Here is a 25143-nt window from a genome sequence, read left to right on the forward strand (position 1 = left end):
GCCTACTTGCTTTGTAACCTTTCCAAAGAAGTCCTGGTGCAAGTTGCTTCCCTCAAGACTTCTCACACCATCTGGTCTGCCCTGGCAAACATGTTCTCAGCCCAATACAAGTCTCGCATCAACAACTGTCGTATTACCCTCTCTAATGCCCAGAAGGGTTCCCTCAGCGCCGCTGCCTATTTTGGGCAGATGCGGGCGCTATTTGATGAACTCGCGGCAGCAGGAAAGCCCATCGGCGAAGATGAACTCATCTCCTTCATCATCGCCGGTCTCGACATCGAATACCAGCCCATCATCTCTGCTCTCGATGTGCGAACTGATCCTGTCTCCACCGATGAGCTCTTTAGCATGATCTCCAACTTCGATCAGCCCTTCGAGCTATTCCAAGGAACTGGCCCCGGCGCCTTCAAATCTTCTGCCAACACCGCCTATCGAGGTCGCGGGCCTCCAAAACATTCCTAGAACCCTTCCAAGGGTGGTGGTGGTGGGGGCTATCGTGGCGTCTGAAACTGTTTATATAACTTGCCATGTTTGCATGGGTTCCACATTATTTTCCATGCAACTTTGGCCAAAGTTCAGTAAGGGAGTTTTATTCTATGTGTTTAGAACTAGCATGCGGCTTTGTTTGCCATTATATGTTCCTGTAGTATGTTGTTTGCTCGCTCTAAACATTGCTTATGATGCTGTTTTGACATGTTAGTAAAGTCTGTGAAACTGATATCTTTTGCATGTTTGCCATGCTATTTTGAGCTTGTTCTAGTGAGAACTAGCAGGAGCTTAGTGTTCATAATTTGTAGAGCTTCTTGTGTACTTTATGGTTAGATGCTTTTTTGCCATGTTGGAATGTTGTAGCATAGTTTCTTGTTGCATTCTAAGTGCAATGGTGCTGTTAATCGCAGATTTGCATCATTCTTGTTTTGCTTGTCATTTGCAAACCGTGCATCCGTTTCCGGTGATCCTTATATCGATTTTGACCGAAATCACCTCATCTTTCCAGAAGTATACTTTTTTGACAAGTTGATGCCTTGATCATCTTTTTCCTTCCGGAGTACCCATATGAATTGCACATCATATCTTGCATTCCATGCCATGCCTTGCATCATGTTGCTTGTGCATTGCACTGTTATTAATTGTTGTTCCGTTGCTTGTGTTCTTGCTTTGGGTAGAGCCAGGAGACGAGTACGTGAACGAGGAACCTGTTGAGTGCACTAACGAGGATCAAGCTTTCGACAACTTAGAGAACTTTGCAGGCAAGATGACCATACCCTCGATATCAGTTCTATCTTTGCTTGCTAGTTGTTCGTTTGATCGCTATATCACACAACCTACCACTTGTCATATCATGCCTCCCATATTGCCATGTCAATCCTTTAACCCACCTTCCTAGCAAACCGTTGTTTGGCTAAGTTGCCGCTTTTGCTCAGCCCCTCTTATAGCGTTGCTAGTTGCAGGTGCCTTGCAGGTTGTTCCATGTTGGAACATGGGTATGTTGGGATATAACCATTATCTCTTATTTTAATTAATGCATATATATAGTTGGTAACGGGTGGAAGGCTCGGCCTTATGCCTGGTGTTTTGTTCCACTATTGCCGCCCAAGTTTCCGTCATACCGGTGTTATGTTCCTTGATTTTGCGTTCCTTACGCGGTTGGGGTTATGGGACCCCTTGACAGTTCGCCTTGAAGAAAACTCCTCTAGCAAGGCCCAACCTTGGTTTTACATTTGCCTTCCCAAGCCTTTTCCCTTGGGTTCTACAGACCCGAGGGTCATCTTTATTTTAAGCCCCCGGGCTAGTGCTCCTTCGAGTGTTGGTCCAACCTGGGCGATGTCCGGCGCCCCCTAGGCAACCAGGATCTATGCCAACCGGACGTCTTGCCCATCCGTTGTGCCCTGTGAACGAGATATGTGCAGCTCCTATCGGGATTTGTCGGCACATTCGGGCGGTCTTGCTGGTCTTGTTTTACCATTGTCGAAATGTCTTGTAACCGGGATTCCGAGACTGATCGGGTCTTTTCGGGAGAAGGAATATCCTTTGTTGATCGTGAGAGCTTGTAATGGGCTAAGTAGGGACACCCCTTCAGGGTATAAACTTTCGACAGCCGTGCCCGCGGTTATGTGGAAGATGGGAATTTGTTAATATCCGGTCGTAGAGAAATGGACACTTGACTTAATTAAAATGAATCAACTGCGTGTGTAGCCGTGATGGTCTCTTTTTGGTGGAGTCCGAGAAGTGAACACGGTTTGGGTTATGTTTGAACGTAAGTATCTTTAGGATCACTTCTTGATCACTTATAGTTTCACGACCGTTGCGTAGCCTCTCATCTTATTCTTATTTGTGTATGTTAGCCACCAAATTTGCTTAGCACTTGTTGTAGCTCCACCTCATTACCTTATCCTACCCATAAGCTTAAATAGTCTTGATCTCGCGGGTGTGAGATTGCTGAGTCCTCGTGACTCACGGATACCTCCAGAGAGTTGCAGGTGCCGATGATACCAGTGCAGGTGATGCTACTGAACTCAAGTGGGAGTTCGACGAGGACCTTGGTCGTTACTATGTGTCGTTTCCTGATGATCAGTAGTGGTGCCCAGTTGGGATGATCGTGGATCTAGCATTTGGGGTTTATCTTCCTTCTACTTTTGGTTCTGACTGAAGTTGGTCTATGAGTGTATGTGGATGATGTATGAATTATTTATGTATTGTGTGACGTGGTGAGTGTAAGCCAACCCTATTTATCCCTGTCTTGTTCATTACATGGGATGTTTGTGAAGACGACCCTTCTTGCGATAAAACCACTATGCGGTTATGCCTATAAGTCATGCCTCGACACGTGGGAGCTATAGCCGCATCATGGGTGTTACAAAGCCAATTAGTTTCGGTCGGCCTACTATAAGCCAATTAGTTCCAGTCGGCCAACAGTTAACCGACGGAGCCCAATCGGCCTGCTGCTAGCTGATAGGGTATTAATCGGCCTACTCTTGGCCAACTGGATCCAGTCGGCCACCAGATGGCTGACTATGTATTATTTTTGAAAAAAATACAATCAACGTAATATTTCTGAAAATTAATAAAAAAAGTATTATATAAAAAATTTAGCCGGATCTGTGTAGCATCACGTCGATCTGGTCCGACGAAAGGCATACAAATTCCGTTCGTGTTTTCATGGCATGTTTGAATGTTTAGTTTGAAAACTAAAACAATTCCACAAAAGACGAATCCTTAAAAAGAATGGTTCTAAAATAAATCCCCCTGTTCAAACATTTTTAGAAGTTGCATAAACATTTTATTATACACACTTGAATATTTTATTAGGTGACTATGTAAATTTTCCATTGATTGTGAAACATTTCCTTAAATTATGTTTTCATACATTTTTTTTCCATCTCCGTATGTATTGTATTCTTTCATTTTTAGTAAAGTGCGTGAACATTCTTCTGACACATGTGATTTCAAATCAACAAAGGTGAAATGGCGACGGTCCAAGGTAATTAAGTAGTAGTTGCTACGTCCGTGCATATCTTTAATTCTAGTTTCAATACCATTATCATGCTTGATTATTATCTCATTGAATTCTATTCTCGTAAAGTGCATGAGGCAGAAATAGGGAAATAATTTATGTGCATACTATGTTTGCGAGAACATTCACTTTATGATCAAAAGGAGCAGAGATGCAAGACATCTTTGGGTACATAAACACTATTCACAATTTTTTTATCCCACACGATCTAATATATATATATATATATATATACACACACAACTAATATATTCATATTGATCTCCTTATTTAAAGAAGGTGGAGATGCGGGATAGGTTAACACCAACGCACCGCATAAGAGCACTTGAAGAGGAAAATTCGGGATTTTTGAGAACCAAAGTATCAATCCAGTAGGAGACCACGTGCGAGTCACCTCGTACCTACACAAACAAATAAGAACCTCGCAACCAACGCAATAAAGGGGTTGTCAATCCCTTCACAGCCACCTGCAAGAGTGAGATATGATAGAGATAATAATAATAAGATAAATATTTTTGGTATTTTTATGATATAGATTGAAAGTAAAGATTGCAAAATAAGATAGATTGGAAACTTATATGATGGAAAATAGACCTGGGGGCCATAGGTTTCACTAGTGGCTTCTCTCAAGATAGCATTAGTATTACGATGGGTGAACAAATTACTGTCGAGCAATTGATAGAAAAGCGAATAATTATGAGAATATCTAGGTATGATCATGTATATAGGCATCACGTCGTGACAAGTAGACCAACTCCTGCCTGCATCTACTACTATTACTCCACACATCGACCGCTATCCAGCATGCATCTACAGTATTAAGTTCATAAGAACAGAGTAACGCTTTAAGCAAGATGACCTGATGTAGAGGGATAAACTCATGCAATATGATATAAACCCCATCTTTTTATCCTTGATGTCAACAATACAATATGTGTCGTTTCCCTTTCTGTCACTGGGATTGAGCACATCAAGATTGAACCCAAAGCTAAGCACTTCTCCCATTGCAAGAAAGATCAATCTAGTAGGCCAAACAAACCTGATAATTCAAAGAGACTTGCAAAGATAACCAATCATACATAAAAGAATTCATAGAAGATTCAAATATTGTTCATAGATAATCTTGATCATAAACCCACAATTCATCGGATCTCGACAAACACACCGCAAAAAGAGTTACATCGAATACATCTCCAAGAGAGTCGAGGAGAACTTTGTATTGAGATCCAAAGAGAGAGAAGAAGCCATCTAGCTAATAACTATGGACCCGAAGGTCTGAGGTAAACTACTCACACATCATCGGACGGGCCATGGAGTTGATGTAGAGGCCCTCTGTGATTAATGCCCCCTCTGGCGGAGCTTCGGAAAAGGCTCCAAGATGGGATCTCTTAGGTACAGAAGGTTGCGGCATTGGAAATAGGGTTTCGTGGTGCTCCTGGATGTTTTCGGGGTATGTGAACATATATAGGAGGAAGAAGTAGGTCGGATGAGCCATGAGGGGGGAGGGCACACCCAGGGGGTAGGTGCGCCCCCTACCTCGTGGCCTCCTTGGTTGTTTCTAGACGTCCACTCCAAGTCCTCTGGATCATGTTTGTTCCAAAAATCACGTTCCCGAAAGTTTCATTCCTTTTGGACTCCGTTTGATATTCTTTTTCTATGAAACACTAAAATAGACAAAAAACAATTTGCACTGGGCCTTGGGTTAATAGGTTAGTCCCAAAAATAATATAAAAGTGTAAAATAAAGCCCATTAACATCCAAAACAGATAAAATAATAGCATGGAACAATCAAAAATTATAGATACGCTGGAGACGTATCAGCATCCCCAAGCTTAATTCCTTCTTGTCCTCGAGCAGGTAAATCATAAAAACAGAATTTTTGATGTGGAATGCTTTCTAGAATGTTCAGATCTGAAAGATTCAAGATAAAAGTTTATTGTTGACACAAAAATAGTAATACTCTAACTATGCTAATCAAGCAATTATGTCTTATCAAAATACCATAGCCAAAGAAGACTTATCCCTACAAAGTCATATAGTTTGGCCATGCTTCATTTTCGTCACAGAAAATTCTCTCATCATGCACAACCCCGATGACAAGCCAAGCAATTGTTTCATACTTAGCCTTTTCAAACTCTTTCAACTTTTACGCAATATATGAGCGCGAGCCATGGACATAGCACTATGGGTGGAATAGAATATGATGATTGAGGTTGTGTGAGAAGACAAAAAAGGAGAAAGTCTCACATTGACGCGGCTAATAAATGGGCTATGGAGATGCCCACCTATTGATGTCAATGCAAGGAAGCCCATCATTGGAATATACAAGCCAAGTTCAATAATGAAAAATCCCCACTAGTATATGAAAGTGACAAAATAAGAGACTCTCTATCATGAAGATCATGGTGCTACTTTGAAGCACAAGTGTGTAAAAAGGATAGTAACATTGTCCCTTTTCTCTTTTTCTCTCATTCTCTTTTTTTATTTGGGCCTTCTCTTTTTTTTGCCTCTTTTTTTCCGTCCGGAGTCTCATCCCGACTTGTGGGGGAATCATAGTCTCCATCATCCTTTACTCACATGGATAATGCTCTAGTGATGATCATCACACTCACTACACCACGCCCCTACATTCCCTACTGACGTCTGTTGGGAAAAGTCGCTATTGCCGACCGACTGTTGGTCGTAAAAGCTCGTGACAGACTGTCGATCGGAAAAACCTATGAACAATGACACACAGCCGGTCGGGAATATAGGAATATTCTTTGTCAAACGATCGGTTGGTAAATCTCTTATGCCCATCGATCCGTAGGTCGGTAAATAACACCGACCGACCTTCTGTGGAAAATGGGCCTGCGCTCCAAAAGGAAAATTTAGCGCTAACATTTGGCCCAGGCCCGCGAAAGTTTTCCCCCACTACAGAGATAAGTCACCACACGCACACGGCGCAAATCCCTAATTTCCCCTTCTCCTGCGCCATGCTTGCTGCCCTGGGCTCCCGCCGCCGGTCTCTCCACCATGCCCCCGCACCATCTGCTGCTCCCGCATGACCCAGCTGGGCTGATGCCCCACACCGCCTGCCCCCACACACTCAAATCCTCTCCTCCGACTAGGTTCTCTCTTTGCTCGAACCCTCGTCCTCACGGCGGGCACTGAACAAATCCGGTGGAAGACCGGGCTCAACCTGTTGTGGAGGAGCAGTACTAGAATAGCATATTGGACATGGTGAAGCAGTTCCCGGAGGCATTGCTTCCCGTGTTGGCCAGCCCCTTCCTGGGCTTTTAGGGCTTTGTTCCCGGTGAGCGGCATCACAACTTAAGCACCAACCACATCTCCTCATGGTTCTTGCCCCTCATATGTTCTCTCTCCTCCCCTCTCTATTTGCATCATGCTAATTTCAACCCAAAAGATTTAACCTTTTTGGTTTATTATGTGTGGATTTGGTTTAGTGGTATGACCCCTATTACGACAGGATGGACAAACCTAGCATATCGTTGCTGAATTTGGAGTTATACGCATCAACAAGAGAAGGGGAAGAGAGGGGCGTACAATGGTACCCCCAAATTGAATCTATCGGTTGCAAAGGTGAGGCCAGATAACAAGAGGTTAAGTGTGTTCTCATCTCCTGTCACATCCTAGCTAGTCATGCATTAGAGTGTTGCATCATGTCTACCTTTCATCAGAAACTTGAATTGGGGAAGACAGAACCCCCAGCACCCCCTCTGGAATCAACTAAGGTTTACTAAAAATATTTTCAATGAACCTGAAATGCCCTTCTAAAAAGTTCACTCTCTTTGTCTTGGGTTAGAACCTCTGGCAAAATTGGTGCACAATTTTCTAAGTCAACAGAAGGTCATTGAATTAAATCATATGTAATTTGCATTTGGGCATTTGAATGCTAATAAATATTTTAAATGCTCAAATAATTCTGAAGATAAGTGTGGGCTATTGGAAATATTCTAAACAGAGCCTCTGATTATTTTCAGGATTTTTAGAAGTGCCTAGATATTTTTAATAAAGCCACAAACCTACAGAAAAATAGAAAACAAAAATTAAAAGAGAGGGAGAGAACTTACCTGGCCGCAGCCCATCAGCTGGCCCACCTGGCGGCCCAGCACTGTGCTGGCCCATGCCAGCCAGCTGCTTCGTCCCCTCCAGGCAGGCAGAGAGCTGACGCCGGCGAGCGCGAGCTCGCCACGGCGCCAGCAGCTTGCCGCTTCGCGCGCTTGGACACTGGATAGGCTCCATGTCGCCGTCCCGACCCCGTGGACACCTCACTCGCCCCCTGCCTCTCTCCCTCGCTCTCCCGCACCATGGCTGACTCACCTGCCGCTGCACTGCCGCCGTAGTCGCGCCCTCCGTCGTCCCCGCGCCAAGCCACCGTGTCTAGAAGCTCCGCCGCCCTCCCCACCTTCGAGCAAGCCGAGCCCCGAGCGCTCGCTTGCCCCGCAGCCTCTGCAACAACCTCACCCGACTCCACCATCGCCGGAGATCCCCTTCGACGTCGCCACCACACCAGCTCGTCCTCGACCGCGTCGTCCATTCCTACGTGACCGCCGTGAGCTCAGCTACCTCCCCATCCTCTCTGTTTGCCTTCTCATGCACCGTAGCAACTGCACGAAGCTTCACCGCACGGGCCACCGCCGAGCTCGTCGCCGACGTGTCTCCGGCCAACCACCGGCCACACCACCGTGTCTAACACATGCACTGCATCCCCAGGAGCCCAACGCACCTCACCACGCGCCTTGCCATGCCCTGTAGCCTCGGGCTCATCTTCACCTGACTCCGGCGACCGCCAAGGTCGTCGCCGGCCACGTTTCTGGTCACCCCGAGCTCAACCACCACCACCAAACGCTGCGGCTTGCTCCCAGCTACGCGTAGATGCCCTCCGCCTCTCATTTGGTCGCCGGAACACACTAATGCACTTCCACTGCCGCGTCTGGCCTCGCCGGCGGGTTTGACCTGTTAACCTTGACTGGTTGGGCCCAGGTTGACTCCCCTGAGTCTATGACAGTGGGCCCCCCCTCTACTAATTAACCCAGATTAGTTTTAACTAAATTTAGTTAGTTTAAATAACTGCTAACACGCGGGACCCACTGGTCAGGTTGACCTAGACGTCCCCGTTGACCACTGACGTCACCCTGACGCACTGCTGAGGCAATAACTAATTTCTGGATTTATTTTTATATAGAGAATTCCAGAAATTGTTGCAAACTTTAAAAAATCATAGAAATTAATCTGTAACTCCAAATGAAAAGATTTATATATGAATTTTGATCAGAAAAATTCAATCTATCCATTGGTAATGGTTTCATGCATGACAAAACAAGTTAACCTTGCTGTTTAAGCAAAATAAGATAATGCACTAATATGGCTATGTTAAATGAACTAACATTTGAATCTTTGATTCAAATGGGTTCATTCCTTTCTGTTCTAGCTTGCATTAGGCGAAGACACATTCATTTTGCCATGTCATAGCATGCATCATATTGTTGCATATTGTCATGTGTTGATTATGTTCGGTGTGTTTTTCGTGGTAGGTTCTGCCTCCGAGGATAACCCCGAATATCCGTCTGAAGGGCAGTACCCTACTACCACTACATCAGGCAAGCAGCCCCATTGATCATATCGATACAATCCCATGTTCTCGCCTCTGCTCTCATTTACTGCATTAAGATAACAACGTTTCAAACTGCTGTGTGCTACGGTAGTTGAACCCTTATCCTCTTCATGACCTGTCATTGCCACAGTAACTAGATGAAACCCACTAGCATGTGTAGGAGTTGATTGAGCCATGTTTGTGTTTCCTACCTTGCTATGCCTGCTATGCTTAGAGTTGTGTCAGGTCTGGTTCATCTGGGTGATGGGCTAGAGTGAAATGATTATGTCGGTAATGTGATGGATGTGTTGAACATGTTTGGTAAAGGTATCGATGAGAGGCCATGTAGGAGTACATGGTGGGCTGTTGCATTGAGGCTGTCCCTAAGAACCGAGATCTGTATGTGTGATTTAAGATTCAGTTACTACCATACATTGGGCCCGAAACCAATGGACCCTCTCGGCTTCTTAATCACCCTAATACTCTGTCCGGGAGCTGCAAATAGTTTCTGGTGTTTGTAGGTTATGTGTTGGCGGCCCTGCGTAGCGCTGACCCTAGGGTGGGCTATGTTGCGGTAGATACACCGTGGCCGAGTATGCCAGGCGCCCGTTTGGCGTCTCGGGTCCCTGTTCACATCGTTCGGGGACGTATGTGGAAACCTCGGCCGGACTCCCTGCGGATGGAACCTGGATAGGCGATAAACCTGGACTAGAGACTTGAGTGTTTAGGTAGGCCATGGTCGACACCCTCGTTGGACTTCCGCTTGAAGGTTGTCGAGTACATGTCGTGTAAACGGCGGTAAGTGGTGAGAGCATGTATGAAGAAGTACACCCCTGCAGGGTTAACATCATCTATTCGAATAGCCGCGTTCGCGGTAAAGGACTACTTGGTTGCCTATACAGTTCATAGACAAGTTAATGGTTAACACTAGAAGACTCAAGATAAGTGTGAGTACCGAGGATGACCCTCTCGTAGGATGACGACGGAGGATCCCCGCTGGAGTATTGTGTTGGTGAGTAGTGGACTCGTGTGTGAAAAACTATTTTACTAGTGGTGTCCCATAGGATAGCTTAGCCAAGAGTCAAAGCTGGCTTGCTGCAATAACTCCACCACCTTCTTGAGAATGAGCATGTATGGTAGGTTCTGATGTAAGACTTGATGAGTACCTTTGTACTCATGTTTGCTTATTTACTGTTTTCATAGGACGACACCGCCCCCTTTGATGGGTTTTATGTAGATCTCGACATCGACGAGTGACTTACCACCCAGGTGGTGATCCTGGCCATGGAGGGCCCTATGTAGATAGACAGGCTTCGAGAAGCTTTGTTTCTTTCTAGCGTCTGTACTCAGACTATTTGCTTCCGCATGTGCTTGTATGCTTGTATGACTTGAGTGTCGGGTCATGTGACCCTGCCTGTATGAACATGTCATGTATGGCTCTCTGGAGCTTTTAAATAAAGTACTTGAGTTGTAGAGTTTTGTTGTGATGCCATGTTGTATTTGCACATATCGAGCATATTGTGTGTATGATTGAAATGCTTGGTATGTGTGGGATCCGACAATCTAGTTGTTTATCCTTGGTAGCCTTTCTTATGGGGAAATGTAGTCTAGTGCTCCTCGAGCCATAGTAGTCCGCTATAGCCCGGTTCATCGGAGTCCTGCTAGCCCAGCACTACTGCTCAGGACACTTGACTGGCCGGCATGTGTTTCACTTCGTTCCTATGTCTGTCCCTTTGGGGAAATGTCATGCGGTGACATCCGGAGTCCTGCCTAGCCTGCTATAGCCCGGGTTCCCCGGAGTCCTGTTAGCCCAGTGCTACAGCCCAGATTCACTCGCTGATGACCAACATGCTCGATGTGATTCATATATGCCTGTCTCCATAGGTCTGTGCCGCTTTGGGTTCTCGACTAGCCATGTCGGGCCGGGTTATCTGTCATATGGATGCTAGCGACACTATCATATACGTGAGTCAAAAGGCGCAAACGGTCCCGGGCCATGGTAAGGCGACACCCGTGGGGATACCGTGCGTGAGGCCGCAATGTGATATGAGGTGTTACCGGCTAGATTGATGTGACTTGGAATCGGGGTCCTGACAGCATTGGTATCAGAGCCGGACTGCCTGTAGGTTCGTTGAGCCAAACTGGTCGATGTCGAGTCTAGAAATGCTTTAGTTATATATAGGGGAATTGATTGTGGGAGGGGACGTAAGGCTCTTTTTACTCCTTTACCTTATGCCCTTTGATCTGTGTCATTCTCTTCTCTTTCTACGTGGGTTAGGGACTAGGCTCTCTTCTCTCTGTCAGGTTCACGTGTTACTCATCCGTAGTAATTTATAGGATTGTTGGATACCAGCCTCAGTTCAGTTTCTACCACTTTAGTATGTTATCAGTTGAACCAGAACCTTGATATGTTGTTGTTGAGTGGTTTTGCAATCTGTTGTGAATGTCTCAAATCTGTACCTGAGCATTTACAGCTGTTATGCTGTCCAATTTTCCCTAGAAATTCTAATGTCTTTGCATTGTGGTTGTTCTTTCAGATGGCCACTCGTGCTCAAAACCAAGTGGTTCGCCTGACCTGGTGCCTCGATGTGCCCGGTCATACTGCTATGTTAGTCCGGGTAATGATCAAGACGGGTTACTGTTGGTATCCCGAATACACCGTCGAAGAGCAATTCCGAGACTTTAATCAAAGCCAATATTTCTGCACCGTCAGGATATTTCCTTCTTATCCTGGATCTACCGAGCCCCTCCACTGTTCCTATGGACTCGGGGTTACTATTGAGACGGATGTGCAGGATGCTGCCTATTCCATGATGACCATCATGCGAGTCAGGACTGGCCTGCTTCAGAACACCGACTTCCATTATATGCCAGCTTCACTCCCGGGAGCGCAAGGGTATCTCCAGGCTATCTATGCTGACTCCACACGTGAGGACTCAATAACTCGCACCACTGCCGAGATGCTCGAGGATAAGGACCGAGAGAATCAGGCCTTGAGACTGGAGCTTTTCAACACCCGTGGTAATCATTGGGCCACTTTGACTCAGTTTGCACCTGATGTGCAAGCTGGATGTATGGATACGAGGGATCTGTATCCTATGAGATCTGCTCTGCCAGACGTGGTGGATTGCCATGATGTGGGAGGCATCACCCCACCCCGTGGTCCCCGCAGGCCACCGTTTGTTGGTCCAAGACCTCATCCTAGCCCCTATGGTCCACAAGATCCTCAGGACCGTCTGTTCCCAGATGATCATGTTGAACTTCCAGGCTATGGAGGTGACTTCTATGAGGACTACTACGGAGCTGTCTGAGTTAGTAGTAGTATCACTAGTATTGTAATAGTTGTATCTCCACTGTCCTGCGTGACTTGTGGAATATGACTTAGTGTGTAATCAATTCCGGAGGTGTAGAAAAATAATGTATAGGAGCTTGGAATGCCTCCGATGAGATGTAACGTCTTTCATCATAGTTGTACTGTAGCTTGGGCTTGTACTAAACTATGTATGGTGTGTATGACCGTTGGTATATATATGGCAGTTCTATGTTACCATGTCATACGGATGAACATCTCTGCATTCCATGTTATCCATTACATTCTGCACTTCCTTGCTAAGTTGTGCCATCCTTATCTAAACTGTTGTCTTGTTTTCTCCTAGGATGGTCAACACCCGCAGCAACCCTGCTGCCCTGGAGCAGGGGGAAGCCAGTGCAGTTAGGGGTGAAAATCTGCCTCACCCGCCTTCTTTGGCCGAAGTGATGCTGGAGGCCGAAAGAAACAAGCGTGAGACTAACCGCTTGCTGGAGCGGATTGAGCAGAACACTGCACGCCATTAGCAAAATGACTTGGTGTCAATCAATGACTTCATCAAGTTGTACCCACCAAAGTTTAACCATATCGTCGAGCCCCTCGACGCGGATGACTGGATTCACAACATCACCCAGAAGCTATGTTCTGCCAACGTAGCCGAAGCTGATAAGGTTATTTATGCTGCCTACCACCTCGAAGGCCCTGCTAGCCTTTGGTGGGAAAATTTTGAAGCTATGCGCCCGGTCGGCCAAATCACTACTTGGGCTGAATTCAGTGAGGCTTTCCGTGAGCATCACATCACGGAAGGTCTCATCGATCGCAAGAGGGAAGAGTTCTGCAATGACTGTGGATGCATATAGTCATGAATTTGGGAATATGGCATGATATGCTCCTGAAGAGGTATCCACCAACGCTAAGAAGCAGGCAAGGTTCCGCAAGGGACTTAACCCTGAGCTTCACCGCGATCTTCGTCTGCACGAGTGCACCTCCTTTCAGAAGTTGGTCAATAAAGCCATCAGTGCTGAGACAGGTCAGTCTGACTATGACGCTTCACGTAAGCACTCCCGTGATTTTGGCTCTGCATCCGGCTCTGGATCTCATAAGCACCGGGTGTGGATTCCAAGCACGGCACTGCCACCCAGGTTCATTCCGAGGCCATCCTTTGAGGTGCCTCGTCCCAACCAGCAGTTTGCACTGTCCAGGCCCTATGGTGGCCCCACTGCTAATGCTGCTCCACGCCCCAATGTTGTGACATGTTTCAAGTGTGGAGAGCCGGGTCACTATAGTCGAGAGTGTCCACAGAACAACAACCCCAATCAGTCTGGAAAGTCTGTTGGTTGTGGTAAGCCAGTGGGAAAGACATTCTACGCCAAGCCGGTCACCACTGCACGTGGCCATGTCAACTATGTCTCAGCCGAGGAGGCTCATGAGGATCCTAACGTCGTCCTTGGTACGCTCCTTGTTAATTGCCATTTGGCATCTGTTCTTTTCGATACTGGAGCATCTCATTCATTCATATCTAAGAGCTATGCTCGATTGCATAAAACAACATTCTGTGACATGCCCACTACCATGGAAATTCAAACCCCTGGCTCTAGATGGCAAACTTGTAGAGTAAGCCATGGGAATGAAATTCTTGTCGATAGACTTGTCTTCCATGCATCTTTAATAGCTCTCAAGTCCTCGGACATAAACATCATCTTGGGTATGGACTAGATGTCAGCTCATTATGCTAAGATTGATTGTGCCACTAGAACCGTTCAACTTACTCACCCATCGGGCAAGACAGTCAATGTCTTAACTCGAGTGGACAAGCGCCAGCTTTACTCCCTAAATTCCAACCCCCTTCCAGACCTTGAAGATATTCCGGTAGTCCGGGACTTTCCGGATGTCTTTCCAAAAGAGCTGCCAGGTGTTCCACCTGACAGGGATGTCGAGTTTGGGATAGACCTTGTTCCAGGAACCGTTCCAATTTCTAGAAGACCCTATAAGATGGCACCCTTAGAACTAGCTGAGCTTAAGAACCAACTCGATGAGTCCTTGAAAAGGGGTTTCATCCGTCCTAGTTCCTCTCCTTGGGCTTGCCCCATCCTCTTCGTCAAGAAGAAGGATGGAACGGATTGGATGGTTGTAGATTACCGACCTGTCAACTTGGTCACTATCAAGAACAAGTATCCGCTTCCCAGGATCAACGATCTGTATGACCAGCTCGCTGGTTCCTCAGTCTTTTCCAAGATGGATTTGAGGTTGGGCTACCATCAAATCAAAATCAGAAATGGGGACATTCCCAAAACGGCCTTTGTTACGCGTTATGGCCAATACGAGTACACCGTTATGTCCTTCGGTTTAACCAATGCCCCAGCCACCTTCTCTCGGTTAATGAACTCGGTCTTCATGGAGTATTTGGATAAATTCGTCGTAGTATACCTCGATGACATACTCATCTACTCCAAGAATGAAGAGGAACATGCCGAACATCTAAGGCTGGTATTGACGAAACTTCGAGAGCATCGCCTTTGTGCCAAATTCTCCAAGTGTGAATTTTGGTTGCCAGAAGTGACCTATCTAGGCCATGTAATCTCTGGTAAGGGTATTGCTGTCAATCCCGAGCGAGTTCAAGCCATCCTTGATTGGACTCCACCTGAGACGGTCAAGCAAGTTCGGAGCTTCCTTGGCTTAGCGAGCTATTGCCGCCTCTTCATCGAGAATTTCTCCAAGGTTGCTAAACCTCTAACTGAACTCCTCAAGAAAGATAAAAAGTTCGAGTGGACCCCACAGTGCGAGTTCAGCTTTCAGGAACTGAAAAGACGCCTGACATCTGCTCTCGTACTAGTACCACCAGATTTCTCCAAGGACTTTATTATCTATTGCGACGCCTCGCGACAAGGACTAGGTTGCATACTCATGCAAGATCGTCAGGTAATTACCTATGCTTCACAGCAATTACACACACATGAGGAAAATTATCCCACACATGATCTAGAGCTTGCAGCTGTAGTCCATGCACTTAAAACTTGGCGACATTACCTCCTCGGTAATCGTTGTGAGATCTTCACCGATCACCAAAGTTTGAAATATATCTTCACCCAACCGGATTTGAACCTCATACAACGACGTTGGGTCGAGTTGATCTCGGATTACGACTTAGGAATAACTTACACCCCGGGCAAAGCCAATGTCATGGCTGATGCACTAAGTCGTAAATCCTATTGTAACAACTTGATGTTACAAAGTCAACCACTTCTCCATGAGGAATTTCGTAAGCTTAATCTTCACATTGTTCCTCAAGGATTCCTATGCACCCTGGTGGCGAAACCTACCCTTACAGATCCGATCATCAAGGCACAGAAGGTAGATCCGGGAGTCTCCCGTATTAAGAGAAACATTAAGAAAGGAGTCGTGAATTGTTTCTCCATTGATGATCAATGTGTCGTATACTTTGGAAACCGCTTAGTGGTTCCCAAGGCACGAAACCTGAGGCGGCTGATCCTGAAGGAAGCTCATGAATCCCCTCTCACCATTCATCCCGGTAGTACTAAGATGTATCAAGACCTACGCCAGAGGTTTTGGTGGACTAGGATGAAAGGAGACATCGCTCAATACATTGCTAATTGTGACGTCTGTCATCGTATTAAAGAAGAACATCAACGGCCTGCTGGCACCCTTCAACCTTTGGCATTCCTGAATGGAAATGGGATAAAATTGGTATGGATTTCATTACCGGGTTTCCCAGGACCAAGAGAGGGAATAATGCCATCTTCGTCGTGATCGACCGTCTTTCCAAAGTAGCCCATTTCCTACCTGTTCGTGAGAGTATCACAGCTAGCCAGCTAGCTGATTTATACATCTCCCGAATAGTGTCTCTTCATGGTGTCCCATTGGAAATTAACTCAGACCGTGGGAGTCTCTTCACCTCTCGATTTTGGGAAAGTTTCCAAAATGCTATGGGAACTCGTCTCTCTTTTAGCACCGCCTTCCATCCTCAATCAAGTGGTCAAGTAGAATGAGTCAATCAAATTCTGGAAGATATGCTCCAAGCTTCTGTCATCTCATTCGGAATGGGTTGGGAGAAATGCCTTCCATTCGCGGAGTTTGCTTATAACAATAGTTATCAAGCTAGCTTGGGCAAAGCTCCTTTCGAAGTTCTCTATGGACAAAAATGTCGAACGCCTCTTAACTGATCAGAAACCTGGGAAAGACAACTCTTTGGCCTGGATATGATCCAGGAAGTAGAAGAGCAGGTTCGCGTTATTCGTGAGAAATTGAAAATGGCCCAATCTCGCAAAATGAGTCAATATGACCGCAAGCATAAGCCTATGTCTTATGAAGTTGGCGAGAAGGCTTACCTTCGGGTTACACCTTTAAAGGGAACCCATCGATTCGGTATCAAGGGCAAGTTGGCTCCTCGTTACATTGGACCCTTTCGCATTCTTGCCAAACGAGGGGAAGTTGCCTACCAGTTGGAACTACCTCTGCATCTTTCCAGAGGTCACGATGTCTTCCACGTTTCTCAACTCAGGCGTTGCCTCGCGGACCCTATCTGTGGAGTGGACCACGAAACGCTTGATCTATAAGATAATCTCTCATATCGGGAATATCCCGTTCGTATCCTTGATCAAGCCGAGCGTACCACTCGATGCCATAATATCAAGTTTCTCAAGGTTCAATGGTCACACCATTCCAAGCAAGAAGCTACTTGGGAAAGGGAGGATCGTCTTCGACTCGAGTACCCCACCTTCTTCTCGGAGGATCCTAAATCTCTGGACGAGATTCTTTTGAGTGGGGGTGAGTTGTCACATCCTAGCTAGTCATGCATTAGAGTGTTGCATCATGTCTACCTTTCATCAAAAACTTGAATTCGGGAAGACAGAACCCCCAGCAACCCCTCTGGAATCAACTAAGGTTTACTAAAAATATTTTCAATGAACCTGAAATGCCCTTCTAAAAAGTTCACTCTCTTTGTCTTGGGTTAGAACCTCTGGCAAAATTGGTGCACAATTTTCTAGGTCAACAGAAGGTCATTGAATTAAATCATATGTAATTTGCATTTGGGCATTTGAATGCTAGTAAATATTTTAAATGCTCAAATAATTCTGAAGATAAGTGTGGGCTGTTGGAAATATTCTAAACAAAGCCTCTGATTATTTTCAAGATTTTTAGAAGTGCCTAGCTATTTTTAATAAAGCCACAAACCTACAGAAAAATAGAAAACAAAAATTAAAAGAGAGGGAGAGAACTTACCTGGCCACAACCCATCAGCTGGCCCACTTGGCGGCCCAGCGCTGTGCTGGCCCATGCCAGCCAGCTGCTTCGTCCCCGCCAGGCAGGCAGAGAGCTGACGCTGGCGAGCGCGAGCTCGCCACGGCACCAGCATCTTGCCGCTTCGCGCGCCTGGACACTGGATAGGCTCCACGTTGCCGCCCCGACCCCGTGGACACCTCACTCGCCCCCTGCCTCTCTCCCTCGCTCTCCCGCACCATGGCCGACGCACCGCCGCCATAGTCGCGCCCTCCGTCGTCCTCGCGCCGAGCCACCGTGTCCAGAATCTCCGCCGCCCTCCCCTCCTTCGAGCAAGTCGAGCCCCGAGCGCTGGCTTGCCCCGCAGCCTTTGCAACAACCTCGCCCGACTCCACCATCGCCGGAGATCCCCTTCATGTCGCCACCACACCAGCTCGTCCCCGACCGCGCCGTCCATTCCTACGTGACCGCCGTGAGCTCAGCTACCTCCTCATCCTCTCCGTTTGCCTTCTCGTGCACCGTAGCAACGGCACGAAGCTTCACCGCACGCGCCACCGCCGAGCTCGTCACCGACGTGTCTCCGGCCAACCACCGGCCACACCACCGTGTCCAACACACTCACTGCATCCCCAGGAGCCCAACGCACCTCACCACGCGCCTCGCCTTGCCCTGTAGCCTCGGGCTCATCCTCACCTGACTCCAGCAACCGCCAAGGTCGTCGCCGGCGATGTTTCCGGTCACCCCGAGCTCAACCACCACCACCAAACGCTGCGGCTTGCTCCCAGCTACGCGTAGATGCCCTCCGCCGCTCATTTGGTCGTCGAAACGCACTAATGCACTTCCACCGCCGCGTCTGGCGTCGCCGGCGGCTAGACACCGGCAGGTTTGACCCATTGACCATGACTAGCTGGGCCCAGGTTGACTCCCCTGAGTCTATGACAAGTGGGCCCCTCCTCTACTAATTAACCCAAATTAGTTTTAACTAAATTTAGTTAGTTTAAATAACTGCTGACACACGGGACCCACTGGTCAAGTTGACCTGGACGTCCCCGTTGACCACTGACGTCACCCTGATGCACTGCTGATGCAATAACTAATTTCTGGATTTATTTTTGTATAGAGAATTCCAGAAATTGTTGCAAACTTTAAAAAATCATAGAAATTAATCTGTAACTCCAAATGAAAAGATATATATATATATATATATATATATATATATATATGAATTTTGATCAGAAAAATTCAATCTATCCATTGGTAATGGTTTCATGCATGACAAAACAAGTTATCCTTGCTGTTTAAGAATAATAAGATAATGCACTAATATGGCTATGTTAAATGAACTAACATTTGAATCTTTGATTCAAATGGGTTCATTCCTTTCTGTTCTAGCTTGCATTAGGACAAGACACATTCATTTTGCCATGTCATAGCATGCATCATATTGTTGCATATTGTCATGTGTTGATTATGTTTGGTGTGTTTTTCGTGGTAGGTTCTGCCTCCGAGGATAACCCTGAATATCCGTCTGAAGGGCAGTACCCTACTACCACTACATCAGGCAAGCAGCCCCATTGGTCATATTGATACAATCCCCTGTTCTCGCCTCTGCTCTCATTTACTACATTAAGACAACAATGTTTCAAACTGCTGTGTGCTACGGTAGTTGAACCCTTATCCTCTTCATGACCTGTCATTGCCACAGTAACTAGATGAAACCCACTAGCATGTGTAGGAGTTGATTGAGCCATGTTTGTGTTTCCTACCTTGCTATGCCTGCTGTGCTTAGAGTTGTGTCAGGTCTGGTTCATCTGGGTGATGGGCTAGAGTGAAATGATTATGTCGATAATGTGAGGGATGTGTTGAACATGTTTGGTAAAGGTATCGATGAGAGGCCATGTAGGAGTAAATGGTGGGTTGTTTCATTGAGGCTGTCCCTAAGAACTGAGATCTGTATGTGTGATTTAAGATTCAATTACTACCATACATTGGGCCCGAAACCAATGGACCCTCCCGGCTTCTTAATCACCCTAATACTCTGTCCAGGAGTTGCAAATAGTTTCTGGTGTTTGTAGGTTATGTGTTGGCGGCCGTGCATAGCGCTGACCCTAGGGGTGGGCTATGTTGCGGTAGATACACCGTGGCCGGGTATGCCGGGCGCCCGTTTGGTGTCTCGGGTCCCTGTTCACATCGTTCAGGTCCGTATGTGGAAACCTCAGCCGGATTCCCTACGGATGGAACCTGGATAGGCGATAAACCTGGACTAGAGACTTGTGCGGTTAGTCAGGTCGTGGTCTACACCCACGTCGGTTTTCGCTTGAAGTCTGCCGAGCACATGTCGTGTGCAAACGCTAAGTGGTGGAAACATGTGTGATGAAGTACACCCCTGCAGGGTATAAAACTATTCGAATAGCCATGTCCGTGGTAAAGGATTACTTGGTTGCCTATACAGTTCATAGACAAGTTAATGGATACTACTAAAAGACTCAAGATAAGTGTGAGTACCGAGGATGGCCCTCTCGTAGGATGACGAGGGAGGATCCCCGGTGGAGTATTGTGTTGGTGAGTAGTGCACTCGTGTGTGAAAAACTATTTTACTAGTGGTGTCCCGTAGGATAGCTTAGCCAAGAGTCAAAGCTGACTTGCTGAAATAACTCCACCACCTTCTTGAGAATGAGCATGTATAGTAGGTTCTGATTTTAAGACTTGCTGAGTACCTTTGTACTCATGTTTGCTTATTTACTGTTTTCAGATGACGACACCGCCCCCTCCGATGGGTTTTATGTAGATCTCGACGTCGATGAGTGACTTGCCACCCAGGTGGTGATCCTGGCCATGGAGGGCCCTATGTAGATAGACAGGCTTCGAGAAGCCTTCTTTCTTTCTAGCGTCTGTACTCAGACTATTTGCTTCCGCATGTGCTTGTATGCTTGTATGACTTGAGTGTCGGGTCATGTGACCCTGCCTGTATGAACATGTTATGTATGGCTCTCTGGAGCTTTTAAATAAAGTACTTGAGTTGTAGAGTTTTGTTGTGATGCCATGTTGTATTTGCACATATCAAGCATATTGTGTGTATGATTGAAATGCTTGTTATGTGTGGGATCCGACAATCTAGTTGTTTATCCTTGGCAGCCTTTCTTATGGGGAAATGTAGTCTACTGCTCCTCGAGCCATACTAGTCCGCTACAGCCCGGTTCACCGGAGTCCTGCTAGCCCAGCACTACTGCTCAAGACACTTGACTGACCGGCATGTGTTTCACTTCGTTCCTATGTCTGTCCCTTCGAGGAAATGTCACGCGGTGACATCTGGAGTCCTGCCTAGCCTGCTACAGCCCGGGTTCCCCGGAGTCCTGTTAGCCCAGTGCTACAGCCCGGATTCACTCGATGATGACCGACATGCTCGATGTGATTCATGTATGCCTGTCTCCATAGGTCTGTGCCACTTTGGGTTCACGACTAGCCATGTCAGCCCGGGTTCTCTGTCATATGGATGCTAGCGACACTATCATATACGTGAGCCAAAAGTCCCAAACGGTCCCGGGCCATGGTAAGGCGACACCCGTGGGGATACCGTGCGTGAGGCCACAATGTGATATGAGGTTTTACCGGCTAGATCGATGTGACTTGGAATCGGGGTCCTGACATCTCCAATATGTTCAGTGGTTACTTTATGTTACAGTTCACTTTTTTCTCACCTCTTGGTACTGCACTACTACTATGCACAGAAGTTTTTTTTTTCTAATTTACTCATTGAATTGTTCTCGTGAATATGCTATTTACGTGTTTCCTTCCCAAAATTGTTTTTTAGTGGGAAAGCTTGTTGTTGCTATAGCCTCATGGAAATTTTGTTTTTGTGTAAGCCAACCCATTATTTCTGGTCATTGTTGCATTTTGATAAGTTTGATGGTCCTTTCTCCAGTGAGAAAGAAATTAAAGTCAATTACGCTGGCAGTGGCGCTGCTAGCTCCAGTGCCATGCTTTTGCAACACTTGAGCATATTTTTGTCCGCAGCTAGAAAGGGAACGATGAAGGCTTTTTGCAGCTATCATAGTATTCTGCTTACATCCCGATTCTGAACTTCTTTTAATGATGCATGGTACTGTATCCTCAAAGGCAATATAAAAGCTTTTCCAATGATATTTCTTTTTGCAATTTCCTAAACTGAATAATCTTTAGAATGCATGAAAGTGTTTTCATACTAAATTGTATTTCCATTGAAACTTTCTCCTGCAGCCATATATCATTAGAACATAAAGACAATAAGCTTGGTTGCAGAATCCAACCCACATTTAGTAATCCGAAGTAAAGCATATTCATATTCAGGAAGTGTCCTAGCAAGCTCTCTTCTCTTTCTTACATATTTTATTTCTACAAAGCCACATGGAGGTGCTCTGGAGTGTATGGACAGATTTATTAGTCACAGACCATTTTGATAAGAATTATGAATTTAAATTTATGAGTGTGAGTAATCTCATTTGAATATATTGCCATCCATTCCACACATTTGTACTCGCTTTGTTGTTTGGCACAATAGAATTGTTAGTTTAAAAAATGCATATACTTTTATTTACTGACATTTTGTACGCTCACCTTAGACGCCATCACACAGTTACATCTTATAATTATGAGTTCTTTTAGAATTAAATGGAACTACATACTATTTCAACTTCTAAGCAACATATTTATATGCCTATTTGACAAATTCTAGTTCAATCTAATTGAATTATCGGAAATGGAGAGTTTACAGGGAGTCCATGGGAGAAATCTACATTCCATCATCAGGAATGAAGGAACAACCTATGGTATGGGATACTCAAGAGTGTAAATTGTAGTTGTCTTTATGTTGTGCACTGAAGTTATGTTGCAAAGTATCACTTTGGTATTAGCTTTTCCAATTACTCGATATATTTCACAATGGGGATTCACACAGTTACTCCCTCCATCCTAAATTATTTTGGGGCGGTACTAAGTAAATTTAATGTTCTTATTTTACAACCTATCAGAGACCGAATGGATGAAACACTACATTATTGTCTTTATGCGGCAATATGTCCATGATAGTTTTCACTTTTTAAAAGATTCTACTCTCTCATGTACTTATGTCTCTTATGTTACCCTCTTGTGTTTTATCTCTAATTTATCTTCTTGGTTACACCAGCTCGTTGTGTCTCCGCTCCCCCTTTTATGTTGATGATGGCAGCTCCGCATCATGGTGTGAGGCACCGGTGGCTGCAACAGGTCTAGATGACGAGGAAGAGCTAGTTTTGATGCCTTGCTGCACCCACCTTAGCTTTTCATTACTCCATGTACGTACCTTAAGGTTGTTGCTGCTGCATATGCAAAAACTTGGTTTGTTATCCATAGTTCATTTACTACAGATTTGACACTCAGTGCCTTCTATCTTATACTCGATGATACATAGGGGTGCTACCTAGCTTTCTTTCCATGGCATATGTATCTTCATTTATATAGCATATTTTGCACCCAATACTATTTTACAGAATTCTTTGGTGACAGTTGGAATAAAAATGCCGTATGAATCTGGATAAAAGATAAATGGAATGAATATATAACTATATTCCATGGGTAGGATATCTAATGGGAACTCTTTTAAATTATGATGGTATTATTCTACAACTACAATTAAGGAGTATTTTAGCACATGTTGCTTATAAAACTCTTATCTAATTATACTTAGAATTTCTTTTGGCAGCTCCTTTTTGTTTAGTTGTATCCTAAGCGCACAAATTAGTGCATTCTTGACCACCACTTTATCCCATATAGTGAATTGGGGAGGCATCACATAAATTACAAATATTTTTGTTTTTCCTAGATTTATAGAAGAATAGCATATGCGGCATAAGCAAAAACTATTTGTGATTTAAAATATGGTCTAGCGATTTAAGATCGTCATAGTTATTCCCAACTAATAATCTCAAACACAAACAAAGATAACCCGTGTGTATGCACGGGTTGATGACCATGTTGCAAAATTGATTCTATGCTGTATCACCCGATGTACAACCTCCTTGGCTTTATTTGTTTTTAGCTAATGGCATGGTATTCTGCCATGTACCCCTGTCCTTAATTACATTTTGCATGTATAGTGAAAAGACCAAATCATTTACTTAGTTGCTCTTGGTTTGTTGTGTTATCATGGTTTTACTGATGTTCACATTTCAAATTAGCAATTACCGCCTCTCTAAAGAAATATAAGAGCGTTTAGATCACTAAAGTAGTGATCTAAACGGTCTTATATTTTTGTATGGAGGGAGTAGTTGCTAGTGGGTGTTGTTCTTGCTGAATGCTCACTTTATGGATTTCAAAGCTTCTTTACACGTGAGTGCTTGAGTCCTTCCAATTAAAGGACTTGAATTGTTATGCATGGCTAGCTAATACACATCTATAACTATGTAATTTTTAATTTATTGGACTGAAGCTCCACTATAACAACAAGTGCACTAAATAGAAACGACTTCGTAATCCATGTACAACTTCTAGGTTCTGGCTGTGTGGTGTGCATTGTCTAGCTAAAATAACAAAATGATGTGAAAATATGTTAGAGCTTCCTGGTGTGCTGCTTGTCAAGCTTGCTATGTTGTTGTCTTCTGAATTCTGGTTGTACATCGATGCAAATGAACATGGGAACAACTTATTCTTCACTTTTTTTACTAAAAATGCAAACCACTGAACATGATCACTTCCATATCTCTGAAAATGTGTGCTAATGTTTGCAATGGTATTTGGTTTCTGTACTCTGCAAGCCTCTCATGATGCTAATTGAAATATCCTTTATCATGTTGCAGATGCTTAGCAAATGCTTTTGCTGCTACCTGATCATAATCATCTGATTTTTTTACTCCTTTCTTTTATGTGGGAATGGTCTGGAGAGAATTATCCCACATGGGCACGCAAACTAGGATACATTATATCTTAGGATATAGGAAAAGAAGGTTTACAAGAAACACAACAGGGGCGCTAAAGGTACGCACCTTTTTTTCCAGAAGGGTACCCCTTTTGTCGTCAGTGATAATGAATTCTCTTTAGTTGCTTTGGTTGTCTAGTTGTCGTGTGGAATATTAACTGGGGATTTTGACTTGCAGATATTCAAGCTGGAGGATGTTATCCAATGAGATGAAGAATGAAGGTTTGGATGTCAAGTACGGGAATGATGCAAGGATCTTGGTGCATCTTGGTGGAAGGCCATGAGGATGGGTATGTAGTTTCCCACTACAAGGAGCCAAGGCAAATGATGTGCCCATTGAGACAAATTCCAGAAAACAAAGCGAGGAATTTTTGCTCATACATGAACCATAATATTTCCTCTATTTAATTAGTTACCTTAGTTTATAGGAAACGTGGATGGTCATTAGTTCAGAACAGATGAACTATTTATGTTTAAAAAATAATGAATGTGTGTTGCTTATATGTGAATTGTTTGGTTCTGGTTTAATATTGTTGGAAGACATGAACTTTACTGTCATG

The 25143-nt window shown here is 45.0% G+C and overlaps 1 pseudogene; it reads left to right on the forward strand.

Annotated features, from left to right (window-relative positions):
* Positions 1 to 228: 228 nt before the first annotated feature.
* On the forward strand, positions 229 to 367 carry LOC119273857 (annotated as a pseudogene).
* Positions 368 to 25143: the final 24776 nt, after the last annotated feature.

Source organism: Triticum dicoccoides, chromosome 3A (genome assembly GCF_002162155.2).
Source record: "Triticum dicoccoides isolate Atlit2015 ecotype Zavitan chromosome 3A, WEW_v2.0, whole genome shotgun sequence".
In the NCBI taxonomy this organism is placed as follows: domain Eukaryota; kingdom Viridiplantae; phylum Streptophyta; class Magnoliopsida; order Poales; family Poaceae; genus Triticum; species Triticum dicoccoides.